General features: G+C 45.9%; 1 long non-coding RNA gene across 6 annotated transcripts in view; it reads right to left on the bottom strand.

The window, feature by feature from the left end:
* Positions 1–3,486: 3,486 nt before the first annotated feature.
* Positions 3,487–22,485, bottom strand: part of LOC138068027 (uncharacterized) — a 63,268-nt gene continuing 44,269 nt past the window's right edge. For 3 of the 6 annotated variants that reach the window (XR_011142543.1, XR_011142542.1, XR_011142547.1), the window contains 6 exons: positions 18,542–21,323; positions 16,584–16,747; positions 15,181–15,274; positions 7,758–10,167; positions 6,850–7,079; positions 3,487–4,980 (listed from right to left, as the gene is read on the bottom strand). This is a non-coding gene — a long non-coding RNA (uncharacterized lncRNA). The remainder of the gene's footprint in view (positions 4,981–6,849; positions 7,080–7,757; positions 10,168–15,180; positions 15,275–16,583; positions 16,748–18,541; positions 21,324–22,485) is intronic. The other 3 variants (XR_011142546.1, XR_011142544.1, XR_011142545.1) reach the window with 3 other exon arrangements.

Below are 22,485 nucleotides of genomic sequence, written 5' to 3'. Positions count from 1 at the left end.
GGCGAACCCGCCCGCGCCTCGGGCACGACGAGAAGGCCGCTGGGGCCGAGAGCCGCCGGGCTGCGGCCCCGCTCCGCGCCCCCCGCCGGGCCCCGGCCCCGCCGTCGTGGCCCTTCGTGTTGCTTCCGCGCAGCCCGCCAGGACGGCGGTGGCTCCCTCCGCTCCAGCTAGCGCTGGCAGCTGCAGCAAAACTAATATGTGTAAATGCTTTAGAGCGATCATCTGCTCGCAGCGACACTTCCCCGAGCGGCGGCGGCGGCGGCGAGAGCCCCGACGACAGCGGCCGAGGCGGCGCCCCCGCTGCGGTCTCCCCGCGCCCCTCTCGGGGCCCGGCCGGCCCTGGCCCCCCGCGCCCCCACCCCGCGAGCGCAGGGCTCTCGCTCTCTCTCTATATATATATCTTTTTCCGCCAATCACACTATGTTCTGATTTTCCAGCCAATTTTAAGTAGCTGATGTTTTGTTTGGCTGCTGTTTTATTTGCTGTCAAAAAGAATTTGATGCAGAAACCATTTAAGCATGTATACAACCCATGGAGGGATTCATTTGACCTCATTATACTGCAATAAAGAAGAAATCCAGTTTGTTAAATATCACCGAACTGCATGCATTTCACATCAAATCATAAGAGTTATGCTTCAAAAGATTCTTCCAGAAAGTGCTTAGGAAGACGGAATGGGTTAACTTTGCTTGCCAGAAGGTGTTCTGACAAACACAGGAAAAGAGAGAGAGATGCAGCCCCCTTTAAGAGCAGAGCAACTGAAGAAAAAAGAGATTTATGCTTTTAATTAATGGCAATTAAACCATGCCTGTTGGCTTGGCCTATGGCAATTGTTCCCTGCAAAAAGGAGGCCGAGCTGGTGACAAGCATTTGAATCCGCTAAGTTCTGTCAAGGGAGCTGACTCTGCAGGCATCAAAACCAAACTAAATCAATAAAAGAATTAAACTTTTATAAATTGCATTTTGACAAGTATCAGATACCGTTAAGCTTTGATATTATGAATTCCTCGGAGGAGATGCAAACAAGAAGGGCCGCAGTTAGAGATCCAAACAATCAAAGAGGCTTGTTAACATGCGCTGTCAAATGCATCAGTGCTATTAATTACTACAAATTAATGTGACTCTCTCTTCCTCTGGTGATTGGAATAATAATCAGCTGGATTCATGGAATGAGCACAGAGAACATATGCAATCCTGCCAAAAATAATAAGTTAAGAAACCAGTAGACATTTGCAATCTTTATGCTTACAGGCTTGATAATTTGCTTGTTGCTAGTGTGTCCCACTTTACCCCGTCCTTCTGATTGCTGGGAACCGTCTCATCTGCATCCCAAATGGACACGCTGTCATTCGCTGGCTACAGCAGCACTTGTCCCGATGACAAAATCTTTATTCTCTTCAGCAGAGGTGTGAAGGGAGAAGGATGCAGAGGTGAACATCTGAAGCTGGGCTGGCCAGGCAGCTCTCCAGGCCCCTGGCTGCAGCAGGCCTGAGCTGCCCGCACCCCCCGTGCAGCCTCCGTGCCTGTGCCCCATGGGAAAACAGGTGCTGCAACTGAAAATGGGGGATTTTGCACCCCCCACTGGCTTCTCAGGCTATTGGGGGGGGGCAGGGGAGAGGGTACTAAAACCATAGCTTTTATCCAGCAAGCTCTGTTCCTGTTTTGGTAGTCCAATGCAGAAAAACCACGCTCCGTCGCCCTATTTACCTCAGTGAAGTACTGTGCCCAGCGCAAGCACAGAAACAAGCCAGTCCAAAAGGCAGCGTAGTACCTTCTCGACAGAAAATAAACCATCCTCATGCTTCGATTTCATCCCATATCCAAACAGCAGCACCATTGCTACTGCTCTGGCTCACATCCAGTCACTTCCAGTTCAAACCATCTCTTATAAGGGGCATAGCAGAGCTCTGAGCATCTTTCACACGATTCTTCTGGTTTTACCGCTGCTTCAAAATAAAAAGCTATCTTTCCGTACTCTTTGCATTTACAGAGAATCCTTCTAGCTATGGTGGACATTAAAAACATCCTACATTTTCCCTTCATGGTGTGCCAGGAAAAAGACATAGGGTTGGGAGTGGGACCTTAAGGGGGGCTATTGGCAAACAGGGTTTCTGGGTTAGTTTGGTGAGTGGTCACTCAACATATACATTCCCTTCACTCAGGTCTAACCCTCTGCCACACTAAATCTGCAGAGCAGTATGCACCAGCTATAGAAGTGTGCAGAGTTTGCAAACACCTTGATATTAGAGGCTAACATTACAGGGGAAAGGCTTGTCATAAAAGCCTACAGTGCTGCTGGTTTCCTCTTCCCTTCTTTCCATTAGCAAGACCTGTGCTTCGAAGGGGCTCTTTCCCCCTTTCGACACCACACGTGACATGCCCAGAGCATTGGGTGCTGTAACCCAACTTGCAAAGTGAACTGAGGCTGCTAGCATAGGTGCATATCCAGGCTCAGGAAGCCCACGGTGGAGGCCACTGTGCCCTAGGGAGCTCCTCTCCTTCTGCCCTGAGAGCAATCATCGCGCTGAAGGGCTCATGCTGTGTTTGAAGCTGGAGCCGAAGGCAGGGCTTGGGAAGAAGAGCAGATGGGCAAGGCAAAGAAGAAAAGCATAACCTCGACTGATGTCATTTTGTGGTCCTCTGAACTCAACTGTAAACTATAACATATCCCAACCTTCCTCCTCTGCAGCCATCCCGGGGAACCACAGTGTTGGGCATGGTGGGCACAATTCTTCAGCCCTGAAATGGAAATCAGGGCAGGAGGGAAGGCACAGGCTAGTTACACCAGCTCCGCACCTGTGCAGGACGGCTTCATGGTCTTTTGCACCAGCACAGCACGGTCAAAGTCTTATCCCCAAATGCCTCTTCCCTAAAAACCAACAAACTCTACTCTGAAGGCCAGGTGGGTCACAAATGGGGTTTGCAATCAAATAAGAGCTGATGAGACCTTGAATGTCTCTATTCTGCAGGACCTGCTCTGTAAGACGGGTTGTGTCTCAGACCCACACGCACAGTGCAGATATCCATATAGCCACGCAGCACAGAAATGCAGCACATCCATCTTCCAAACAGGAACTAAGGCCAAGCAGAGCCCTTACCTCTCTGTGAACGGAGACACTCTGACAGGCATCCTGTAATTCAGGATAGCAGTACCGTGGTGGAGCTAAAAGACATTTTCCGAATATGGTGAGATGAATTATCTTGACACCATCTGGCAGCAGTTTTTCATTCCTGACAATATTTAAAACTTAATTTGAGCTCAGGCAGTGATAAATAGGTCTCAGATCTCACCTGGTTTGGTAACCTCTTGACCTGAGCATATCAAGCAGTTTGTCTCAAGCTGTAGATCCTGAAATTTTATTGCAATGTTTAATCTGAATAGACGGCTGGACAGTGCCCTTATTTCACCCTGGTAATCCTGCATTGATCTTACAGAAGCAAGGGGAAAGCAATGAAGTCGATGTCTTACTTTCAGTAAACACATGATGAAAGTTGAGTCCATGTTTAATGTGCTTTCACAGCTGGAATCTGTAACAGACTAGAACCCTTAGGAATTAGATTCCCAAATACTTCATGACAGGGGGGACTTATTGTTATAATATTTGTTACTATTACTGTAATGATTAAGATAACTATTTTAAATCTGAATTTAAGTTTCCCACTCTGAATGCTACTCATAATTGCTTCAGCAAGGCCGTACATAGCCATGCACATGAGTGTACATACCTACAAATGTATATAGGTATACATATATACATACACAAATATACTTGAGTCTGTATACAAATAAATAAACCCTTTAGACAGAACAGCATGACAGCTAAAGCTTTCAGATGACAACATGGTGTGAAAATGTAGCATGTCTCTTCTCTTTATGTTCAATGGCAAATGCAAAGGAAATTTATTGCTTAAAATACGTGCAATCATTTTATCTGATTACCTGTAGATGCTCTATATGGCTCTGTACAAGAGACAGTATATTCTCTGTCTCCTGCCGAGATCCTGGTTTATTACAAGCACAGCTCCATTCTTCCACATGTCTTTATGGATTTGAAGGAGCCGCTTAGAATTTGTCACTTATTTTTAACAATATAATTTTCTCTGGAAGAAACATTCTTGCTAAGCTTGACATGTGATATTTAATCACATATTGACCACTCAGTATTATTTTAATGCTTCCTGTCAGCTACAGTACAGCAGACAGAGTTCAAGCAACACATTTGCCTGGAGTTCAGCATTCATTTAAATCAAATTTGTCAGCTTTCAATTTTTTTAAATGTAATATTTTACTTTTATTAAACGCAAGTTAATAATGCCTTGTCAGGCCAAGGGCATGTTTTAATGTGAACAACTCGGATGTTAAGTGAAATTGGAGCCATAATGCCCTGTTAATAGAGTCATATAATCGTCTGAATGCCAGCATCTCAACCTAACATAAACATATGCTGGCTTTGTGCTCTGTTATTTCAGAGAGCCTTTTCAGATGCAGAAAAACAGTCACCCCTCTCCTGGCGTGTACAAACACACACGCTCGGCCGTAAGCACGCGTCCTGGGCTGCGAGCGCCTGCGACACTCGCGTACGTTACCGACACAGCTCCGCGCTGCCTCTTACCCGACTGATGGCACGGCAGCCTGGGCCAGCGATGCTGTCCGTTCTCACAGTTTCATCCCTTATTTCCATGACACCATCCATGGTGATTTTGATTTGGGGAAGGGTATCTAATTATTCATGTAACTGAAGTGCAAACATATGCCTCCCTTGTAATTGCAAGTATGTATGTGTGCAAATATTAAAAACACAAACTGTATACAAAATGTTTGTGTATTGCAGCTGCCGGAGACTTCAGCTGTGCACAGCCCCCGGGCACGGAGCGCACCCCCAACGGCGGCCGAACCTCGGCGACGTTTCTCCCTGCGCGCGAGAGCGGTTATCCCTCTTCCCCTTCACAAACGTCGTAGGGGCAATCAGCCACCGTGCGCTGTGGGACAGAGAGACGGATGGAGACTGATCTAGTCTTACAGACATGTTATTTTACAACGCTGTCGTTGGCCACGTAACATCACCCACCGCGATAAGCGATGTATCTTTACAGAGCATTTCCCAAAACCAGGTCAGCTCCGGTTACAGCCCCCACGCCGTAACCGTACCTGCTGCTGCTGCTGGCAGGCGGCCGCGCGGTTCGGGCAGCGGTAACAGCACGTCGTGTCTGTCACCTCCCGAGTCACCGGTTCGAGAGCGGCCCAGGTCAGTGGTGGTGAGCTGGGCCCCTGCGAGAGCTGCGCGGGGCCCGGCAGCGGGGCGGTGGGCAGGCGCCCGTCGCGGCCGACCCTGTCGTCGGCAGGCTCGACAGGAGGCTGGGGCCGCTGGGCGCAGAGAAGCACGCGCTCGCCTTGCCCCGGCGCTGGTTCCCCCGGGCCGGGGCTGAAGGCCGGCCCACGCGGGACAGCCTCCACCCGCCTCCCGCGGGAGCCGTGCCCCCAAAGGCTCCCCAGGGCCGCTAACGTGCTCACAGAGCGAGACAGCAGCGGCGGAGGGAGGGAGATGCACAGAGGTCCAGCAACCTTTTCTAGTGACACTGGAGCAGTGACAAGGCATTGCTGCTACCGCCAGGGCCGGCGGGGCTCATCCAGCCGGCAGGGCCACAGAGGAGCGTTTTCGTGCTGGAAGCGCCTGGAGCACGTCACCAGGCAGGCAAAGGTGCCCGAGGCTCGAGGGCTGCTGAGAGCAAGGACTGGTGGGTGGGGGCTGGAAGGGTTTTAAAATACACAGATTTGGGGTTCTCCCTGTTTCCATCAGCTCCTGAGCGTGAGCCCAGCCTCCCCCAAGGCGCTGCCCAGCAGTGCTCAGGGAGAAAGCAGAGGTGCAAGTCCAGACTGGTTTTCCCCAAGTGGCTCTGCGGACCTGACCACAGTTTTCAACTTCTCTCCCTGGTGGAAAGTGTAAAGGAAGAGAGGGAGCAGCAATAACATCTCCCCCGAAAAATGTTCATTCTGGGGCCCAAGAGCCCAGTCCAAAACAGAGCAGCATTACCTGCCCCTCACAGGATTGAGCTGAGCATAAAGAAGGTAAAGTAGACCCAGGCCCAGAGATGAAAGAGGAGCAAATCAAGCCTATTTGTGGTGGGAACAGTGTTCAGCCCAGGCTAACACAGCAGGGTTGGGGCTGCTGGACACAAAGTCCCCAGCAGCCATCCTGCCCCCGAGTTCCTGTGCTCCTGCCCCAGCCGTCGCTCATCTGCTAGAGTCAGAGTGCGTTACAAGAAGGTGAGTTTGTGCCTGTGTTTGTAGAGCCTTGGGAACGAGGGAGCTCAGCATGAGCATGCCTGGGTGCCCCAACTAGCCAAATGATCAAGTAATAAGGATCTTTTCCCATTTCCTTTGATTTTACTCTGGTGAAACTCAGAACCAAATATAAACATGTTGCATTTTTCAGCGTCTTACGTAGCTTCATATCCATGCAGGCCTCGTTCACTGCTAGAGTCTGGGAGTCTACTTGGCATATCTTTTGCTTTCATCTCCTCGTGCTTTCCCCTTAATATAGTCTTTTTGTTAAGAAATCCCCATGGAGCCCCCCCCACCTCCACACCAAACACGCTGACTCTGAAGGAGTAATCTCTTCACAACCTCAGTCCCTGCAGAGGTGCTCCCTGGGACACACTGAAACCCTGCTGTCCCCCAGGACAGCAACACCCCACCTTCAGCGTGAAGCTGCAGTCACCTCCTTGGGTGCCCCCAGTTCAGAGGTGCTTCAGCTGTCATCACTCCCACCACTCAGAGTTTGTCCCTCACGGGCTAATCTTTCGATCCAATGACTTCAATGTAACCCACACCACATGGTAAAAACTTGCCTTTGTCATGCTTCCAGCATGGTTCAGCGTGGATTAGGCACGACATGGGATTTTTTCCACCTGTTTAAACTGCAGAGCTGGTGCGAGGAGGCCTTCTGTAAGCCTGTGTCTCTGTATGGCCAGTATCCAGGTGCTTTGTGCCACTAGTTGGATCTGGATCAGTTCCAGCAACGGGGCAGGGATGGGCCAATGCAGGCCCAGCTTGGAGACCCAGCTCAGCATCCTGCATCCTCCACAGGGAAGAGAAAGGGGAAAGAAGTTGGAAGGGAGAGTCAGGATATGAAGTTTTCATTCTGCCCCCGTTATTCTGTTGGTACCCGAGAATGAACCGTGCTTTGAGCACACACAGATGGGGCTAGAGTTAAAATAACCCTCCAGGGCCAGCACAGAGAGGGCTGGCACTCCCGGTCTGTGCAGCTCCTGTGCGTTACACGACGCACCAGAGCTGACGCTCAAGCCCTCAGCCCTATAACCAATTCCCAGACCTCACTGCCACCCAGAAACACTTGCCTGGGGACTGCCTTACTCCAGGACACCCCTCCTAGTTGGAATAGGGGTGGATCAAACCAGGACCTGGGTTCGGGGCAACTCCCCATTACTATCTGCACACAGGAGAGGCCGTGGGATCCAGGGCGGCGGGTGCTGCAGGACCTGCTGTCCCCTCAGTCATACCCCAAGTCTGAGATGAGAAGCCACGAGTCAGCCCAGCATGAAGGTGGCCCGAAAGAAGGAGGAGATGAGCCCCAGGGTGTGCTTCAGTGCAAGTCCTATTTTCTCCAGACCCAGATTTATGATCACCAACGATAACGATGGCCAAGGATCGTATCCCTTCTTCTTGATCTCCTTCTCCCTTGTGTGCCCTGGGACTCTCTGGGGAACCGCAGCCCTGTCACAGGGTGAGGACTCACCTGGGCGTCTCCACCTCTTCCCAGCCCAATCCACCGCTGGAGAAAGTACTTTCCAATATGGCTTTCCCTGTAACAGAAAAAAACCAAAAAACAGCAGCAACAAAAACCCACACACCACCCTCATGCATTTATTGGCTTCTGTGTTGCCTTTTGGAGATCAGCAAGTACTTTCTGACAGAGACATCGCAACGGTGTCTCTAGGCCTTTCCACATGCCCTCTGGGATAGCAGAGCACCACTTTCCATAGCTCCAATGCCATAAGTCTCCTCTCCTCTCTGATGCCCTAGATTTATATCAGGGCAATGCAATTAAAGCTAATGCAGTTACATCATAATAAAGCTGGTGTAACAGAAAATCAGCCTGAAGAGGTTCACATCCATTCACATGTTCATTCAGACTGTCCAGACATAATAAGGCTGTCCAGATTCTAATGATCAAAAACGTACATAGTTGGCAATAAGGCATATATATTAATTATAACTGTGCAGTTCAAACACGAACGAGTTTACATAAGAATAATTAGAATCATAATTGACCTTTCATAGTAACGTAGGGTTATGCTTAATTCTAGCCATCAGCATTCAAAACATTTATTTAAATACTGTTCCTACTTCCTAACTCATAATTATATGTTTTTTGAAAATTATTTTTATAGCAAACTGAAAAGGACTTGTATCCAGTGAGGCCTAGGAATAGAAAGCTATTCTTTATACCAATATACTCAAACACTGCTAGTGCACAGGAAAATGGTTTAACATGTAAAAAGCAAGGGTAAAATATATATTTAAAAAAGCAAATTGCCACAAGGAAAGCAGTTATATTTCCCCTTAATCCAAAAAGGACCAGAAGGTCTCAGTCAGGTGAAACTCCTACTCATTTACTTCTCTAGCTTTCTATACTAACTGTTTGCTATTTCTTATACTAGCTAGAGAAACTATTTTCTTTAATCAAGAACACATATCCAAAGCAAAGTGGCACTGCCACCTTCCACTCTTCCCAGCCTCCCAGGCTGGAGCAGTCTCTCCTAGCACCCTGCAAGCCAGCTCCAGCCTTGCTGGAATTGAGTGAGCAAGCGACCAAGCAAAAGGAGGAAAAGAAATCTCTGTAATAAGGAAATGGGAGAGAAGTCCCCCTTAATTTAGCTGCTTTTAAAAGCTCCAGATTATTTTCCAGGTCCTCCATGCCAGGACACCTGGCCAGCAAGCATCAGAGATTTTGGGGATGACGTTTGGAGGAGCCAGTCGAAGAGCAGGAGTGTTTCGCATGACTGGGGACAGCTGGGGCAAGCCCACCACGGCAAACATGCCGCTGGTTATGTTTTCAATAGGTGGCACTTATGAATAGTAATATGCATAATCTATCTTGTGCCCAGGCAGGAGAGAAAACATTAGTGGACAAGCCTGAAGGCATGGCCATCTATTAAAGGTTGCTTGGGAATTCTCAGCAGAGTTCGGGCAAAACTGTGCTGCTAAACATGGCTGGGGGATTTGCATGTTTAAGAAAACAGGACTAATTGAAAATCACTCTCTTCTGGATGAGTGATTTACATTTCTTACAGCTCAAATTACAGGGGGTGAAATACAGTTTTGCCCTTTTATTGTTTGTTTGATCGCAAGCTCTCATTGCTAACTTTCCTTTTTATTAAAGAGCTGCAACACAAAATGCCAGCAAAAGCTCAAATCCTTAGCCAATTATATGTACCTAAGTTCTAAACCCTGCAGAAATACATCGTCCTGCTTTGTTCTGTGGCTGCGTGTAGACACCTTGAATTAAACACCCAAGGCTCAGGATCTTGGTAATTAAATACAAAAACAATTAGGAAATTGCATAAAATTTGCTCTGCCCTTGCTAGCATTGCAGATATAATCAAGGTCTGTTCCTTGAACAGTGATGAAGACAATATATCATAAAGGAGAACTATTTTATTTTAAAGTAATCCAAGAAATAATGACGTAAATACCAGGGCTTTTTTTTTTTCCTATAGAAACAGCCAAAGTCACCCTTATTTTATACCTATTTATACAAAGTCATATTTAAATTTCTTTTAAAGAGAGAAAAGTTGATATTACTTAAAAAGAATAAGTACATTTTTAACTCAGGTACATCCAGTTCCCTTGCATTGCCAGCTAAAGAGCAGCCCCTTTCCAAATCCCCAGCACATCCTCATTCACTGAGTAAAACAAGAAATAAACTCCACCTTTTAGGGAGAAAATACAGCCCAGGAAACCACTCCCACTGAGCTGGGGACAAGCCTGGTAAAGAGGCCCCAGTAATCCCACATTTTCCCACAAGCCAGGAAAAAGCAGCAGGTGAGGATGAGCTCTTCAATGGAGAATTCAGCTTCTCTTCCAAAGGAGAGGGTCTACAGTTAGGAACACCACAAACATGATGCTCACTGGAGATGAGACATCTGAAATAAAAGAAATACTATAGTTACCCCACACGAGTATGGATAGCCCACCAAGAGCATCTCTGCTTGCTTGGCCTCCAGGTCAGCATTTCCAGGCTCAGAGTGGCTCTGCATGCAGCCATGTGCAGTATGACACACCAATGAAGAAGAAATCACTATGACTGTACAGAGAGAATAAAAAACAGAAAGTAGCAAATACTGTAGTTAGTGATTTCTCTGTGTCTGCCTTAGCATGCTCATCCCTAACTCCAGCAGGGATAGCAGGCTGATTGCTGCATAGAGAGCAGCATAACCCACCCCTAAACCACTGCAAGGCCACCACTCACCACCTACTTATCACCCATTAGATAAACCAGCTGCAGGAAGTTATCAGAGTGGTGATGTTTTTATTGAAAATGGCTGTAGGAGGAGCAGAGAACCTCATTGTGTTAATATTAATAATAGGTGTGTTGGGGGGGGGAATAGCAGCAACAATTTAACAACACAGATTGCTGCTGCAGCTGGCAGTTTTTCAAGTCAATGTGCACAAAAGGCAGATCGTAATGAGAATTTGAGAAAGCAATGCTCAAGGATAACGCATCAAACATTTCAACTTTAGTATTGCTGTTGGCCAAACAAAAATCTATCAGCATGGGAAGAAAACACATCTCCAGATCTGGATAAAGCTATGGGAGGTTATTTGGAGGATTAATTCCCTGGGGCAGTCAAAAGTGTTTGTGCTCTGCTGAAATGTATTCCACCATGGGAGTTAGCACAGCGAGTGCTCTTAAGATACGGTGTCGGCTGCGCTGCCAGCCCTGGGTTTTCCCACACTCTACCTGTGGGTGTTCTGGGAAAGCAAAATTAAGAGCTGCGAAGGGGAACGCAAGAGGAATCCAGTATCAGGCTTTCAGCTGGCTCCTCTACTGCTAACCATTTCTGTACATTCAGACTGGGTGTAAAGTGCTCCCAGATCAGATCCATAGCTGTGCACAGGTGTAAATTACTATATAAGGGTTCGAGGCAGTGCTCAGCCATGCCCAGGCTGCCTAATTAGCAGTTGTTAGTGTGGTGGAGCTATAAAGCGCTAATATTCAAATGCTATGACTGTGCTGCCTCTTGCCAAAATCCGTAAAGTGTTTGGAAGCTGGCTGGTTTTACAGACTAAACTCTCTCTTCCCTTGCAAGCAGAGGATCAAAGGCAGTGGCGCTAATTAACCCCGCCTTTTTTTTTTTTTTTTTTTTTGCGTCAACCACAGTGCAAATGTAGCACTGCATCAGTGCTGCTGCTCCCACGCTGCCTGGCCCCTCTGCGTCCCCAGTGAAACCCGCGGCGGGAGATGCCAGTTCAAAGGACGTGGCGCTGTGATAGAAGGTCTCTTTTCCTGCGCAGCCCTTCTCTATCTCAGCCGAGGCAGCCCTCCCAAAATCTGGGAGCTGCGACCCTGAGTAGTGAAGATGGAAAAATCAAGTATTTGCTTGCAAGACTGTTATTTTAAAGCAAAGGCCTTCGACAAGCACAGTCAACCTCTAAAACGAGGCCTACAGGACTGGAGGAAAGCGTTCGTGTAACATATACTACTTGACATTGCCCATGGCTAAATATGGGGAACAAGATGTTCTCTGTGGCCATACCAGGCTTCCTTAGGAGGAAATCTGCCAAATCAGGCAGGAGCATGCCCTTGGTTCAGTTAGTTTTGGAGCTATTTTGTATGGTTAGCATCAAAGACATTTCCTATTCCTGCGTTTTGCTCACGTCTCACTAATTTCATAAATGGCAGTGCACGCCTGACCCCCTTTTCCTCCCCACACACTCTTTTAGGTTCATCTCCTAAATCCCCTAGAAAGCTTTGCTTTAACCAAAGAGCATCCACCCAGCGAGCCCTTGGCACGGAGGCACCCTCCGTCCCTCCCGTCACCCCACAGCCCACGCGGGCCAGCCACGCTCCCACAGGGCACCCAGTGGTCCCCTCACCACGGCTCCTTCGGTGGGAGAAGGGGCTGCTCGAGGGGCCCCGTGGTTTCCTGCAGCAGGACCCACCTCCCCAAGGACAGGGTTATTGCACACCCAACTGTGGGATCATTCAAAGGGATCTGGTCAAATCTAAAAGCAGTAACATAGGCACCATATATCATGGTGTATTGCGAGTGTGTGCCCCACAGCCCCACCAGAGTGCTCGTAGCTGCTCTGCAGAAGAGCCTGGCAGCATGACCCCCATTTTGCAGGTGGAAAGTGGCTTACCAACAGCAGCATGACTTTCCCCAGGACAGCAGCAGATCTGGGAAGAGAAGCTCAATTTCTGCAGTCTGTTGGACCATACCACGTCCCTGAGCCAGACAAACTTCTCAGGAGAGGAGATCCTCATTTTATATGATCTTTACAATACTTTCTAATGATTGCATAAGTCCCCGAAGGCAAATGTTTGAAATATATATAGGTAGTTAAGTAACAGGCCTGGTTTTCAACGCTGCTTGAACTAAGTCCATTGAAAATGAGGAGCCCCGCTGAACCCAGGCTAAGGCTCAGCGCAAGGCAGGGTGGAGGCTCCATCCTCGGCCCCAGCGCTGAGCCCTCCAGCCACGGCAGCCTCGGGGTCTCTGACACGGCGCTCAGCAGGCCAGGCAATGCGGAGAGCTGAGCAGGGCCTGAAAGCCCACGACACGCTTTGAAAATGTACCCTATGAAAAAGTGATTTTTTTGCCAGCATCCTACAGTTTTAAAAAAAACCTCATCAAAAGCAGTGGAATCTCTCAGCAAGGCTTGTGTCCCCAAAGCCAGGTTCAATCGCGCCGCTCCGCCGCTCGGAGAGGAAGTCCGTTCTGCCGAGAAACGGGACAGGGCCTTTGCAGCACGGCATAAATTAATACTGCAGCTGCCACTTTCATACGGAAATCAAAAACCCAGTCGTTTCATTTTGTAAACAGAAACTTCACAGATGCACTACAGGATATTTCATTACTAAGTATTTTGAATTTTCAACATGAAAAATATTCCCTAGTGTTAGTTACATTATTTGTTTCGTAGGGAGGGGATTAACATTCCTGTGGTTCAGAAAAGAGGCACGCGCCACTGAAGCAAGCAAATATGATTTTTTTTGTTGTTTTCATAGGTCCTCATGCAGACCACTGCAGGTCTTAGAGATGCACTTAAGGCCCATGTCAAAGTATGATACTCCTTCATTAGCACTTCAGTAGCTGTAAATCTGGGGGGGAAGGACTCAGATCTCAAAGGCTGATTCTTTCTTTACTGGTTTACACTATGTGAGCATGGGGTTACTCCTGATTTACATCAGCATGGCTGAGAGTAGCATCAGATCCCTCCTATTTGTTTATGAGGGATTTCAAATTTAAAAAAAAAGTGGTTTCAAATAAAAAAAAATTAGGGGACAGATTCTTCTCTCCTTTATACCAGTGTAACTCTGGAATAACAAGACAGGCTCCATATGCTCTGAATATATTGGTGAGCAGATCTGGCCCAGTGGCTTTGCTTCTGAAGCGCCTCTCCACCTCAGAATCTCAAAACGATTTGTTCATGCTCTGAGGCAAATCTTATTTTCCATCTCAAACACGTTATGCAATATTTTTAGTACGTTGTTTTATACAGTCACCAATTTTAAGTATTATCAATAATGCATTCTTCAGTGTAACCTCTTTAACACTTACAATAGAATAAAACAAAAAAAAATCAACAAAAATTGTCTTCACTTGGCAATGCTGTGTGAATGTTAAATTTCCCATTTCACAATGCAGTCATCGCTATAAAACTCTGAGGGCGGATTAACGCTCTTCTGGTACTTCACTGTATCAGAACATGGATTTGCAGACAACAGCTGCAGCAAATTCCCTTGACTGAGAAGAATTACAAGTATTATCACCTAGATCATTAAACTGGGTTCATAGATTGCGGAATGTCTTCAATCAATTCATCTAAGATAACTTGAAGCCAGCTGGACCCCCTCAGTGAGAACTTGACTTAATTGGCCAATAAGTGGCTGGAAAAGGTGCATGCTATTTGATAAAATTACAGACTGAACAAGTGATTACAGTTTGGAGAACCGCAGAGGGTAGCCTTCAGGTCAGCCCTTTTGGAGAGGGCTAAGTTAATGTCCACTATTAAGTGCTGCTGTGAAAAATGTTGGCCCACTTGGTGCTCAGATGTAAAGTGTAGCCAGGTCATTCCTCAGCTGATGGAGTGAGAGATGTGCACATTTATCACTGCTTTGGCCTCATTTCTGCCTTAGTAATTGTCATACACTAACAACTGCTGGCAGTTTCATGGTTTTCTGTGTACCCTTCATTTTATTGGCATAACTAAAATATTATCTGAGCAAAGCAATCCATCTGCTAAAGAAAAACACTTTCCTTCAATTATGTCCCACGAGTCTTTTCTTAAGAAAGGTTAAAGCACCAGGAAGTTGAAAAATATACATTAGTTTGTTTTTATTCTTTACAATCTACTGCAAATACACTTGCTTGTTACTGGATAAGTGGTAGGTCTAGATGTTTACCATCGCAAGATGTTAGGGAATCTGCCTAGCTTTACGAAAATGGTGAATTCACAACATCAGATTAGCGTGTAAATACAAATCATTATTTAAATGCAAGTGCCTAACTGCCCCCACAAGGGGTAGAAAAGATTGCATAACCAATTCCTCCATGTTTTAATATTCAATAATAAAAGACCAAAAAAATCAATAATAAAAGGTGATTTGCAGAAAAACAGAATTAAAAAAATCGAGCTACAAAGAGTGCAAAGAAACCATCATGTTACCTGTTTGTGTTAAACATCATGGAAAAACAGAGCTTGATCCTGCTTGTGCTCAGTACACAGGGCTCCCCTTGACCTCAGGGTGTGCCGCGCGTGGCTGCTCCCCGGGCACTGGCCCTTTTGTTAGGGAACACCCCAAGATAGGGCTTGCAGTCACTTATGCGCCAGTACAGTATAGCTGTGTGATTCCACGTTGCTGAGGCTGCATATTTTTCATGGATTGGATAATTTTCACGGGTTTTGTTTTGTTATTTTGAAATCCCTACCTTTTATGAAGCTGGTCCAAGACTCAAATATCTCATGCAGATATTCAGAAGTGGCTTGGGCTCATTTCTAGGATTTTTGCTGATGGGTAAGTTGCTGTAACAGTAAACAGTGTAACATATAACTGAAAGCCTAGGGGTTGCATAGTTAGAAAGATGCACACAAAATACAAATTAATGAACTGTGGAAGGACACGTTACACATTTTACCATCAAAATAGGGAAGGATATGCCTCTGACAAAATAATTGTAGGCTGCAGGTATTAGGTCAGAAAAAGATTCTACATGAAAATAAGGTAGAAAATGCCTACCTTCTTAAAACAGTTTCCCTTTTGTATGTTGGAACAATTGTCAAAATCTGGTTTTATTTCATTCGTAGATAGAAATTAGGTTGCCATTTGCTTGCTAGGTCTCCTAGCGTATAGCAAAACATATGTTTTCTCCCAAATAATGGCGTGAGTTTTGTCCCATGCCAGCCACAAAGCACAGTCACCGTAGGCACAAGAAGAGGTAGGTTAAATGGAGAACTAATCTGCAATTTTTGAATGAAATGAGTTTTCATGGGAAAATAATTTTCAAAATGAAAACCTGGAGCTCTCTTAGGATAGGCGGTGTCTTTTTTCTTTTTTTGCTTACTGTAGGGGGAAGATTCCCTTTTCTAAGTGTTCCTGGTGACAGCAATCCATTTTGGTCATGTTAAAAAGACCCTTAATTTTGAAAGCTAACATAGCAACTGGAAAATAAATTTTAAAAGGATCAAAATAAGATTGAACGGCTCCACATTGTCAACATTATCACACTTCAGTGTTCTCCACAGTTCTTAGTTTCCCTAGACTTTGGTAGAATTGATTTACTTTTAGTTTGCGATGCTTTGGAACCAGCACTCTTGTCCCGGGTGCTGGGAAACGCCGCTTTGTGGGACCGAGTTGCATGGCCAGGTGAGTTGCGCGTTCCCAGCTTCCCCTGTCCCCTGGGTTCTCCTCGGCCATGCTGAGGTCTGTCTTTCGCCCTGCTCCTGCAGATATGTTTATTGCCTCCTGTAGCCAAGGCACCCAACCCAAGCCTTTGAGCTAAAACACAGTGGCTGTTATGGGCATGGAGAGTTCACGGGTGTTCCAGTCCCTAGTCCGGTCACCGCAGTGAGACATTTCAGTTAAACATGGAACACTATTTTGATGTCTTTGATGCTATAAAACAGATCTTTCTTTACAGGGAGAGGGCAAGTGTTTAAACTGCACTGTGTATTCACAGTCTATGTCTGAGCTCTAGCATCTGCAAAGCATTTTTCTACTCAGTTGTTCAGTGTTGCCCTGTTGGATAAGCCCTGATTTGAAAAACCCTCACTAGGCAAAATATAGCGTTTTAGTATTGCCCTTACTTGGCACAAGAAGGCTGCCAAGCGTTACCTTTTCAGGCAGGGTGAGTGCTCCGTGGTGCTGGGGCTCTGCAGAAGTGGCCAGCACCCCTGAGGTCAAACTGTAAAGCCAAGGCCTCATGGCCATCACACACTTCGTGTGACCTTGGATGTGGCGTCTCCATCCACCAGCGTGCAATGAACAGGCTCTGCCACCTAGCATGGGAGCAAAAGGAAAACTAATTGATTTGTACACAGTTTAATCATATTAACGTCCAAAGTGCTGCCACTTTGAATGTCCCAACAAGCTCGTGCCAGATTTGTGGTTAGTAGTGCTACTGCACACCCTGGGGGCACAGGGTTTCAGACATGCAGAACTGTCACTTGCAAGTTTAGAAATCTATTTTTAAAGCAAAATAAGCAAACAACGGTGCTTTCTCTGCCTGTCATGAAGATCATTAAACAAACAGTTGCCAGCGGGATTTCAGTGGCAAACAGGCCAGGCTCAGTAGGGCAGGACCTTTGCTCTAGCTCCCTGCTTTCATGCTGAGCCAAAGTGACGGCCTTCAGTAGCCCATCGCCACCATGGCCCTTCATCGGGGAGCTCCAACCAGAAGAAGCATAGGCTGGCCCAGCTGTGTAACACTGGAGCCGTCCACAGAAAAACCATCCAAAAGTTTTCACCTTTGAATGGAAAAGCTCTCCAGGGGAACCCCACCATCAAAGGGAATTAAAGGCTAAGCCATCTTAGGCCTTAATCCAATATGGTATTTCAGTATAGCTCTACCTTTTAGTCTCTGAGTTCAACAGCACCATTCCTGTGCTCAAGCTAGTCACACATTCAGATAACTGCCTTGCTCAATCAGAGCACGCTTTTAACACAGAAGGCTTGAAAAAAACTGAAATATCAATGACGAGAGGGAGGAACAGACCAAGAATTCCCTGGCTGCTGTTGGGGATGTTTTTGCCTCATCAGTTACAGCTTTCTGCAAAAGCTTTCAACCAGATTCCCCAAATTCCCTTCAGGAGAGCTCTAGAGAAGCAGCTGGCTCATGACCAGATGACCACTTTGGACTTTCATCTTCACGTAAAGACTGGTGCCCAAGCAACGTTGCTATGCCCAGTGCTGCTGCAGGTCTTGCAACTGTGCTGTGAGTGTTGCAGGATTCAGCAGGATATTCCTGAAGCGGCTCTGGCACCTAGATCCATGTGACTTCCCAAGAACCGCAGCTCTCTGTTTTGAAAAGAGCGTGCGTTTCTTGTCTTTGTAGTCATGAGTAAAAAATTCAAAAAGCCAGATTTAGAAAAAGAATATAAACACATTCTAGACTTTTCTGTTAACCTTAAGATTTTTCAGACCATCTCCTCACTTTTCTCCTCCAGAATTTCAGGCATTAATGGCTGCAGTGCTCAATACCCTTTGCCTACAATTATGGTAACAAATATTTCTATGATGCCACAGGTTTGTCTGGGTGATGTTTGGGGTCTCCCATTCTTTGGTTTATCCACAGCCCAATCCAGACCCCTCAACCTGAAGGCAGATGAGCTGACGCAGCTGGATCACTGTGCTCCTCACGCACAAGAGCCCATGGCAGAGTGGTTTGACACGAGCCACGTGGCAAGCGCCGCGCAGTGACCACCGACCCAGGGGAGCCCTTCCTGGCATTGCCGAGAGTGCCGAGGGAGAGGGATGGAGCACATCCCACAGCTGCCCCATGTTGCCGTTCTCTCTCCTGCAGACTGGTCACTGGAGCTACTCCAGCCACCCAGCCCAGGATTTCCCATTTGGGTGCACAAATCATCATAGCATATGGTCCAGCTAAGAAGACCTTTCCTACCTTCCTGCTGCACTGACCTGCAGGGTCAGTGTCAGGGAGGGGGTAGGGACAAGTGTGGAAACACCTAGCTCAACAGCTAGCTATGGGCAGGACCTGTATTTCGTGTACGCTGCAGGTAAGGACCAGGCCCAAACGCTTTACTCATCCAAACAACAGAAAAAAATAGACTCACTTTGACATGTTACAAAGACATTGCACTCCATCAGCAACTTGGGGGTGATCTACTATTTTTAATTATCGTTACACGCAGAAGCAACTCAGATAACCTTTTCTTCCTTTTGTCATTCAGGACGAAGGAGGTGGTGTAGAGAGGAGGCTATTTGTACATGGAGGAGAAAAGTCGGTTTTCTGTTTACTTTGAAAAAGGCTAGTATTGGCTTCCATTTATCTTCCAATAAGTCCTTGTCCAATATGGCTCAGAGCATAATCTGTTCCAAGGGCAGGTGCTCCTTAATAAGAGCGCTGAAATTTTTTTTTCCCTCCATTCATTAAAAGGGAAAGAGAGGAGAGGGAAAAAAAAAGAGAGAGAGAGAAAGAGAGAGAGAGTTAGAAAATGGCATGAAAGCATATTATCAGTAAATTGTTTCCACTGTGTTTGTGACTGTTCTTAATGTTTTATGAATATGCTAAAATTTCGCTCAGGCATTTTTCCTTGGGCACTCTAGTTAATTACTTATTCAGAGTGCTTCTACTCTGTTCCTTGCAAAATGTGTTGTGCATTAATTCTGATTATGTACAAAAACCCACCTGCAAGGAAAAACTCTGAATCAGTAATGCTGATAAAATGAGCAGCTCTCCTGGGGCTTTACTGAGAAACAGGATACTGGACAGAATTAGAATCTTGTAGCTAAGGCTATTCATAATGTCATTAACATAAAGGCAATTAAATGAGTTTTTAACCTACAACCCTTTATTGTTATTAATGAACATTAGAAAAACACAGGAGATAAAATTGGTAATTATCTCTGCACCAAGCTATGCAATAATGTGTTTAAATATAAAAACAAAACAAATGATTATTGTTAGTATTTTCAGTAGCAGAAGCCCCAAGGAGCAGCTCAGTCACATTTAATCACATGGTACTACACCAAGAGGGTTAATTAAATGAGGGCTTTACCTTCAGCACGCTTGGTTATTCTGTTTAATATGGAATCAACAAACAGAATTGTGAATTTGCAAAATATTCCAAGCGGTGGCTCCTACCTTCAGGTTAGCCACCTTTACAAAAACAGAGAGTGATTTCATTTCCTTCAGGACAAGTAGCTGCAGTCCTGCAATCAAGTTTTTATTGTATAGTGCTTTCAAAACCAATTCCAGGAACAACTGTATAAATCCAGGCTCATAGCCTAAGCTTACTATTCTGTAAAAAAGAATTTTGGAATTTGAAAGAGATGTACATTTTAAAATAGATGGTAAATGAGGTTTCAGCACCATAACATAGTCAAAGAGCCTCCAGTTCCATTTTTTTGTGCAAACTATTGTATCCTATACATAAGCAGTCATAAATTACAGAGCATCTTCTAAAGGGGAAATACATTAAAGCTCAGTAAAATAGCCTATATCTAGAAACTGATTTGAACTTATTAATTCAATTAAAGTTTTATGATTTAAATTTCCAGAATGGCTTAGCATCTATCTTTTTTTAATTAATATTTTTATATATTTACATTGGTTTTGGGGTTCAGAAATCTATTTTCTAGGCAGGAAGTACCTTAACAAATGACTACTAATGCATTTTATCTTCCATCTCTTTAGACAAAGCTTTCCTAAGGAAAGTGTCCCTTAACTTGTCTGGGTACAGCTCACAGAGGGGAGGAGCCGAAGCCACTTTGCAGAATCTCTTCTCACCTAAAACTACACAGGATCCAGCACCCGTTTTAACCAGCAGCACATGTTATCACTGTAAGACTGCTGTGCTCCGACACTGTGGGGAGCCGTTGCTGTCCTTCATTTATGTATTCCTGAAATGTTTTGTTCGAAGGATTAAAGGACGGGCTGCCCACAACAGTAAAGGGGAGGATGCCGTAGGGCGGTAGAGGGAAAACAAAACAAGGAAAGTTGGAAGCCAGGATTTGTAATCAGGGAGGCTGGCCGATGTGCTGAACGCAGGAGTTACAGAGGACATCTCACCACCAAGGACTAGGAGATGCAGCGTTAAGGGAAGGTCAGGTGCTCCAGGACCCACAGAGGTGGGGGTGAGGGTGAACATATCCCTCACTGGGTTACACGAGGCTCTTGAAGCACACACAATTGCACCCCTGCAACACCCTCCCATGTGCAGCCGTGGAAAGCATTGGTGGCTTTCTCATCCCAGCCAAGCGTATCTGGATTTCTTGCCCCTGGATAGAGTTGGCTTTGGTACTAGGCAAAGTGTGCGTGGGGTTTAACCCTCCTGTCTAGGTATCTCCTGGTGCTGCTCTCTGCTTTCTCCCTGTGCTAGCCAGGATTTCTACCAGTAAGTCTCTTTTTTGACATAAAGCACTTAGTCAATGGATCAGGAGCTTTAGTGAAGGTGAGCTCTACATCCAGCTCAGCACTCATCTCAAAGGAATGGTTAAAAACAAGCAACTGTGACTTCAGCTGGATGGCCTCTTTTGTGGAGTGGGAAAGACACAGGGCATGGGGGTAACTGCTTAAGAGTGCAACAAGATGGAGAGTGAAGCACTGCTTGGAAAACCCTAAACCAAAGCCACAGCAACACAATCATGTGGGATGAATTCACACCTCTGCAGGTGAAGGGAGGATACCAGCTAAAAAAAAGAAATTACCTGAATAATCTGTGAGCCAGGGTCCAGCACTGCGAGATTTTCTTATTTCTGAGCAACTCCTTGGAGTGGCTCTGCTTTTTTAAAGTGATGGCAACCACAGCTTGGGAGAGACCCTTGCATCAGACAGAAGAGGATGAGAACTTCTGGAGGAATTGTGAAGTGCTGGAGGACAGCAGGAAAACACAGCTGTGAGGGAAAGCAAGAACACCAGGGAGAAGGTTTCTACCCAGGAGCCTTCTCACCTCATCACCATATGAGCAGTCAGCCCTACAGAGCACAAGAAGCAAAAGCACGAGTAGAAGAGGTTGACGGACTGCCTTACAGGGAGGTGCCAGATCCCAGAGAAGAACAGGGATGTCCCCACGGTTTTCAGGCAGGAGGACAAAAGTGGGCTATGCAGAAAGGCCTCCCTCCTGCAGCCCTAACTCCTTTGTCAAATCCAGCTGCATGGGGCTGGGGAGTTTAAAAGGGGAGCGTTTGACACGTGTGAACAGGCAGGGCATGATCACATCAGCCTGTGATCCTTGGAAGCCAAGTTAACAGGAGAAAAACCTCTACTACAGCAAAAAGCAGAGGGAACCAAGCATGAACCCTAAGGGCTTGGATGAATCTCATAAAAGAACAAGAAAAGCAGAAGGTATTGAGTTTTCTAATGGCATTTAAAGGAAAAGAAAGGAGCCCACACAAATACACCTGGAGAATGAATAACGATAGTAAGCAGATGCCTGTTGATGTTGCCTAACAAGTAGCTGTGGGAGTTAAACTTAGAGAAATCAAAATAAGAGAGAAAAACATCTCATAGGGAAATAAAGGGAATCTTGCTGAAAGAACTGTTAGCAATAAGCAATTAATAACCTACTCAGAAAACTTGACAATATGCAAACTGGGTGATGCTGGATAAGGGGGCGCGAAGGAGGCTTGATGGAAATACAGCTAATTTTTCCCTAGAAGATATTCTTTCTAGACTTACTAAAGGAAAATGAGAAACTGTAAAAGAGGAAAAAATAACCAAGCTGCTTACTTTCTACCTTGGAAGTCTGTCCAGTGAGACAGGAGAACAAACATTAGGCAAGACAAATATGTAAAGGATGAAAAATTAGCAGCATGGTTTATAACAGTAAACACTGTCAGACAGACCAGCTTCTACTTTTGACAGATATCCCAGCTAGGAAGAAGAAAACCTGACAACTCAGACACCTGAAAAAGCTTGCAAAAAAGTGCCTGTCATATCTGAAACCAAACATTTTGTGAATGAAAGCACTTACTTTTTACTCTTATTCGGGGACATCTGGCAAAGCCCAGAGTCTGATCTCTTGACAGGTGAAATCATCTACTTGGCTTAGCTATG

The sequence above is a fragment of the Struthio camelus genome, chromosome 8 (assembly GCF_040807025.1).
Source record: "Struthio camelus isolate bStrCam1 chromosome 8, bStrCam1.hap1, whole genome shotgun sequence".
NCBI lineage: Eukaryota > Metazoa > Chordata > Aves > Struthioniformes > Struthionidae > Struthio > Struthio camelus.
The sequence above is the reverse complement of the archived record's forward strand: the minus strand, read 5'-3'. Positions and strand labels throughout refer to the sequence as shown.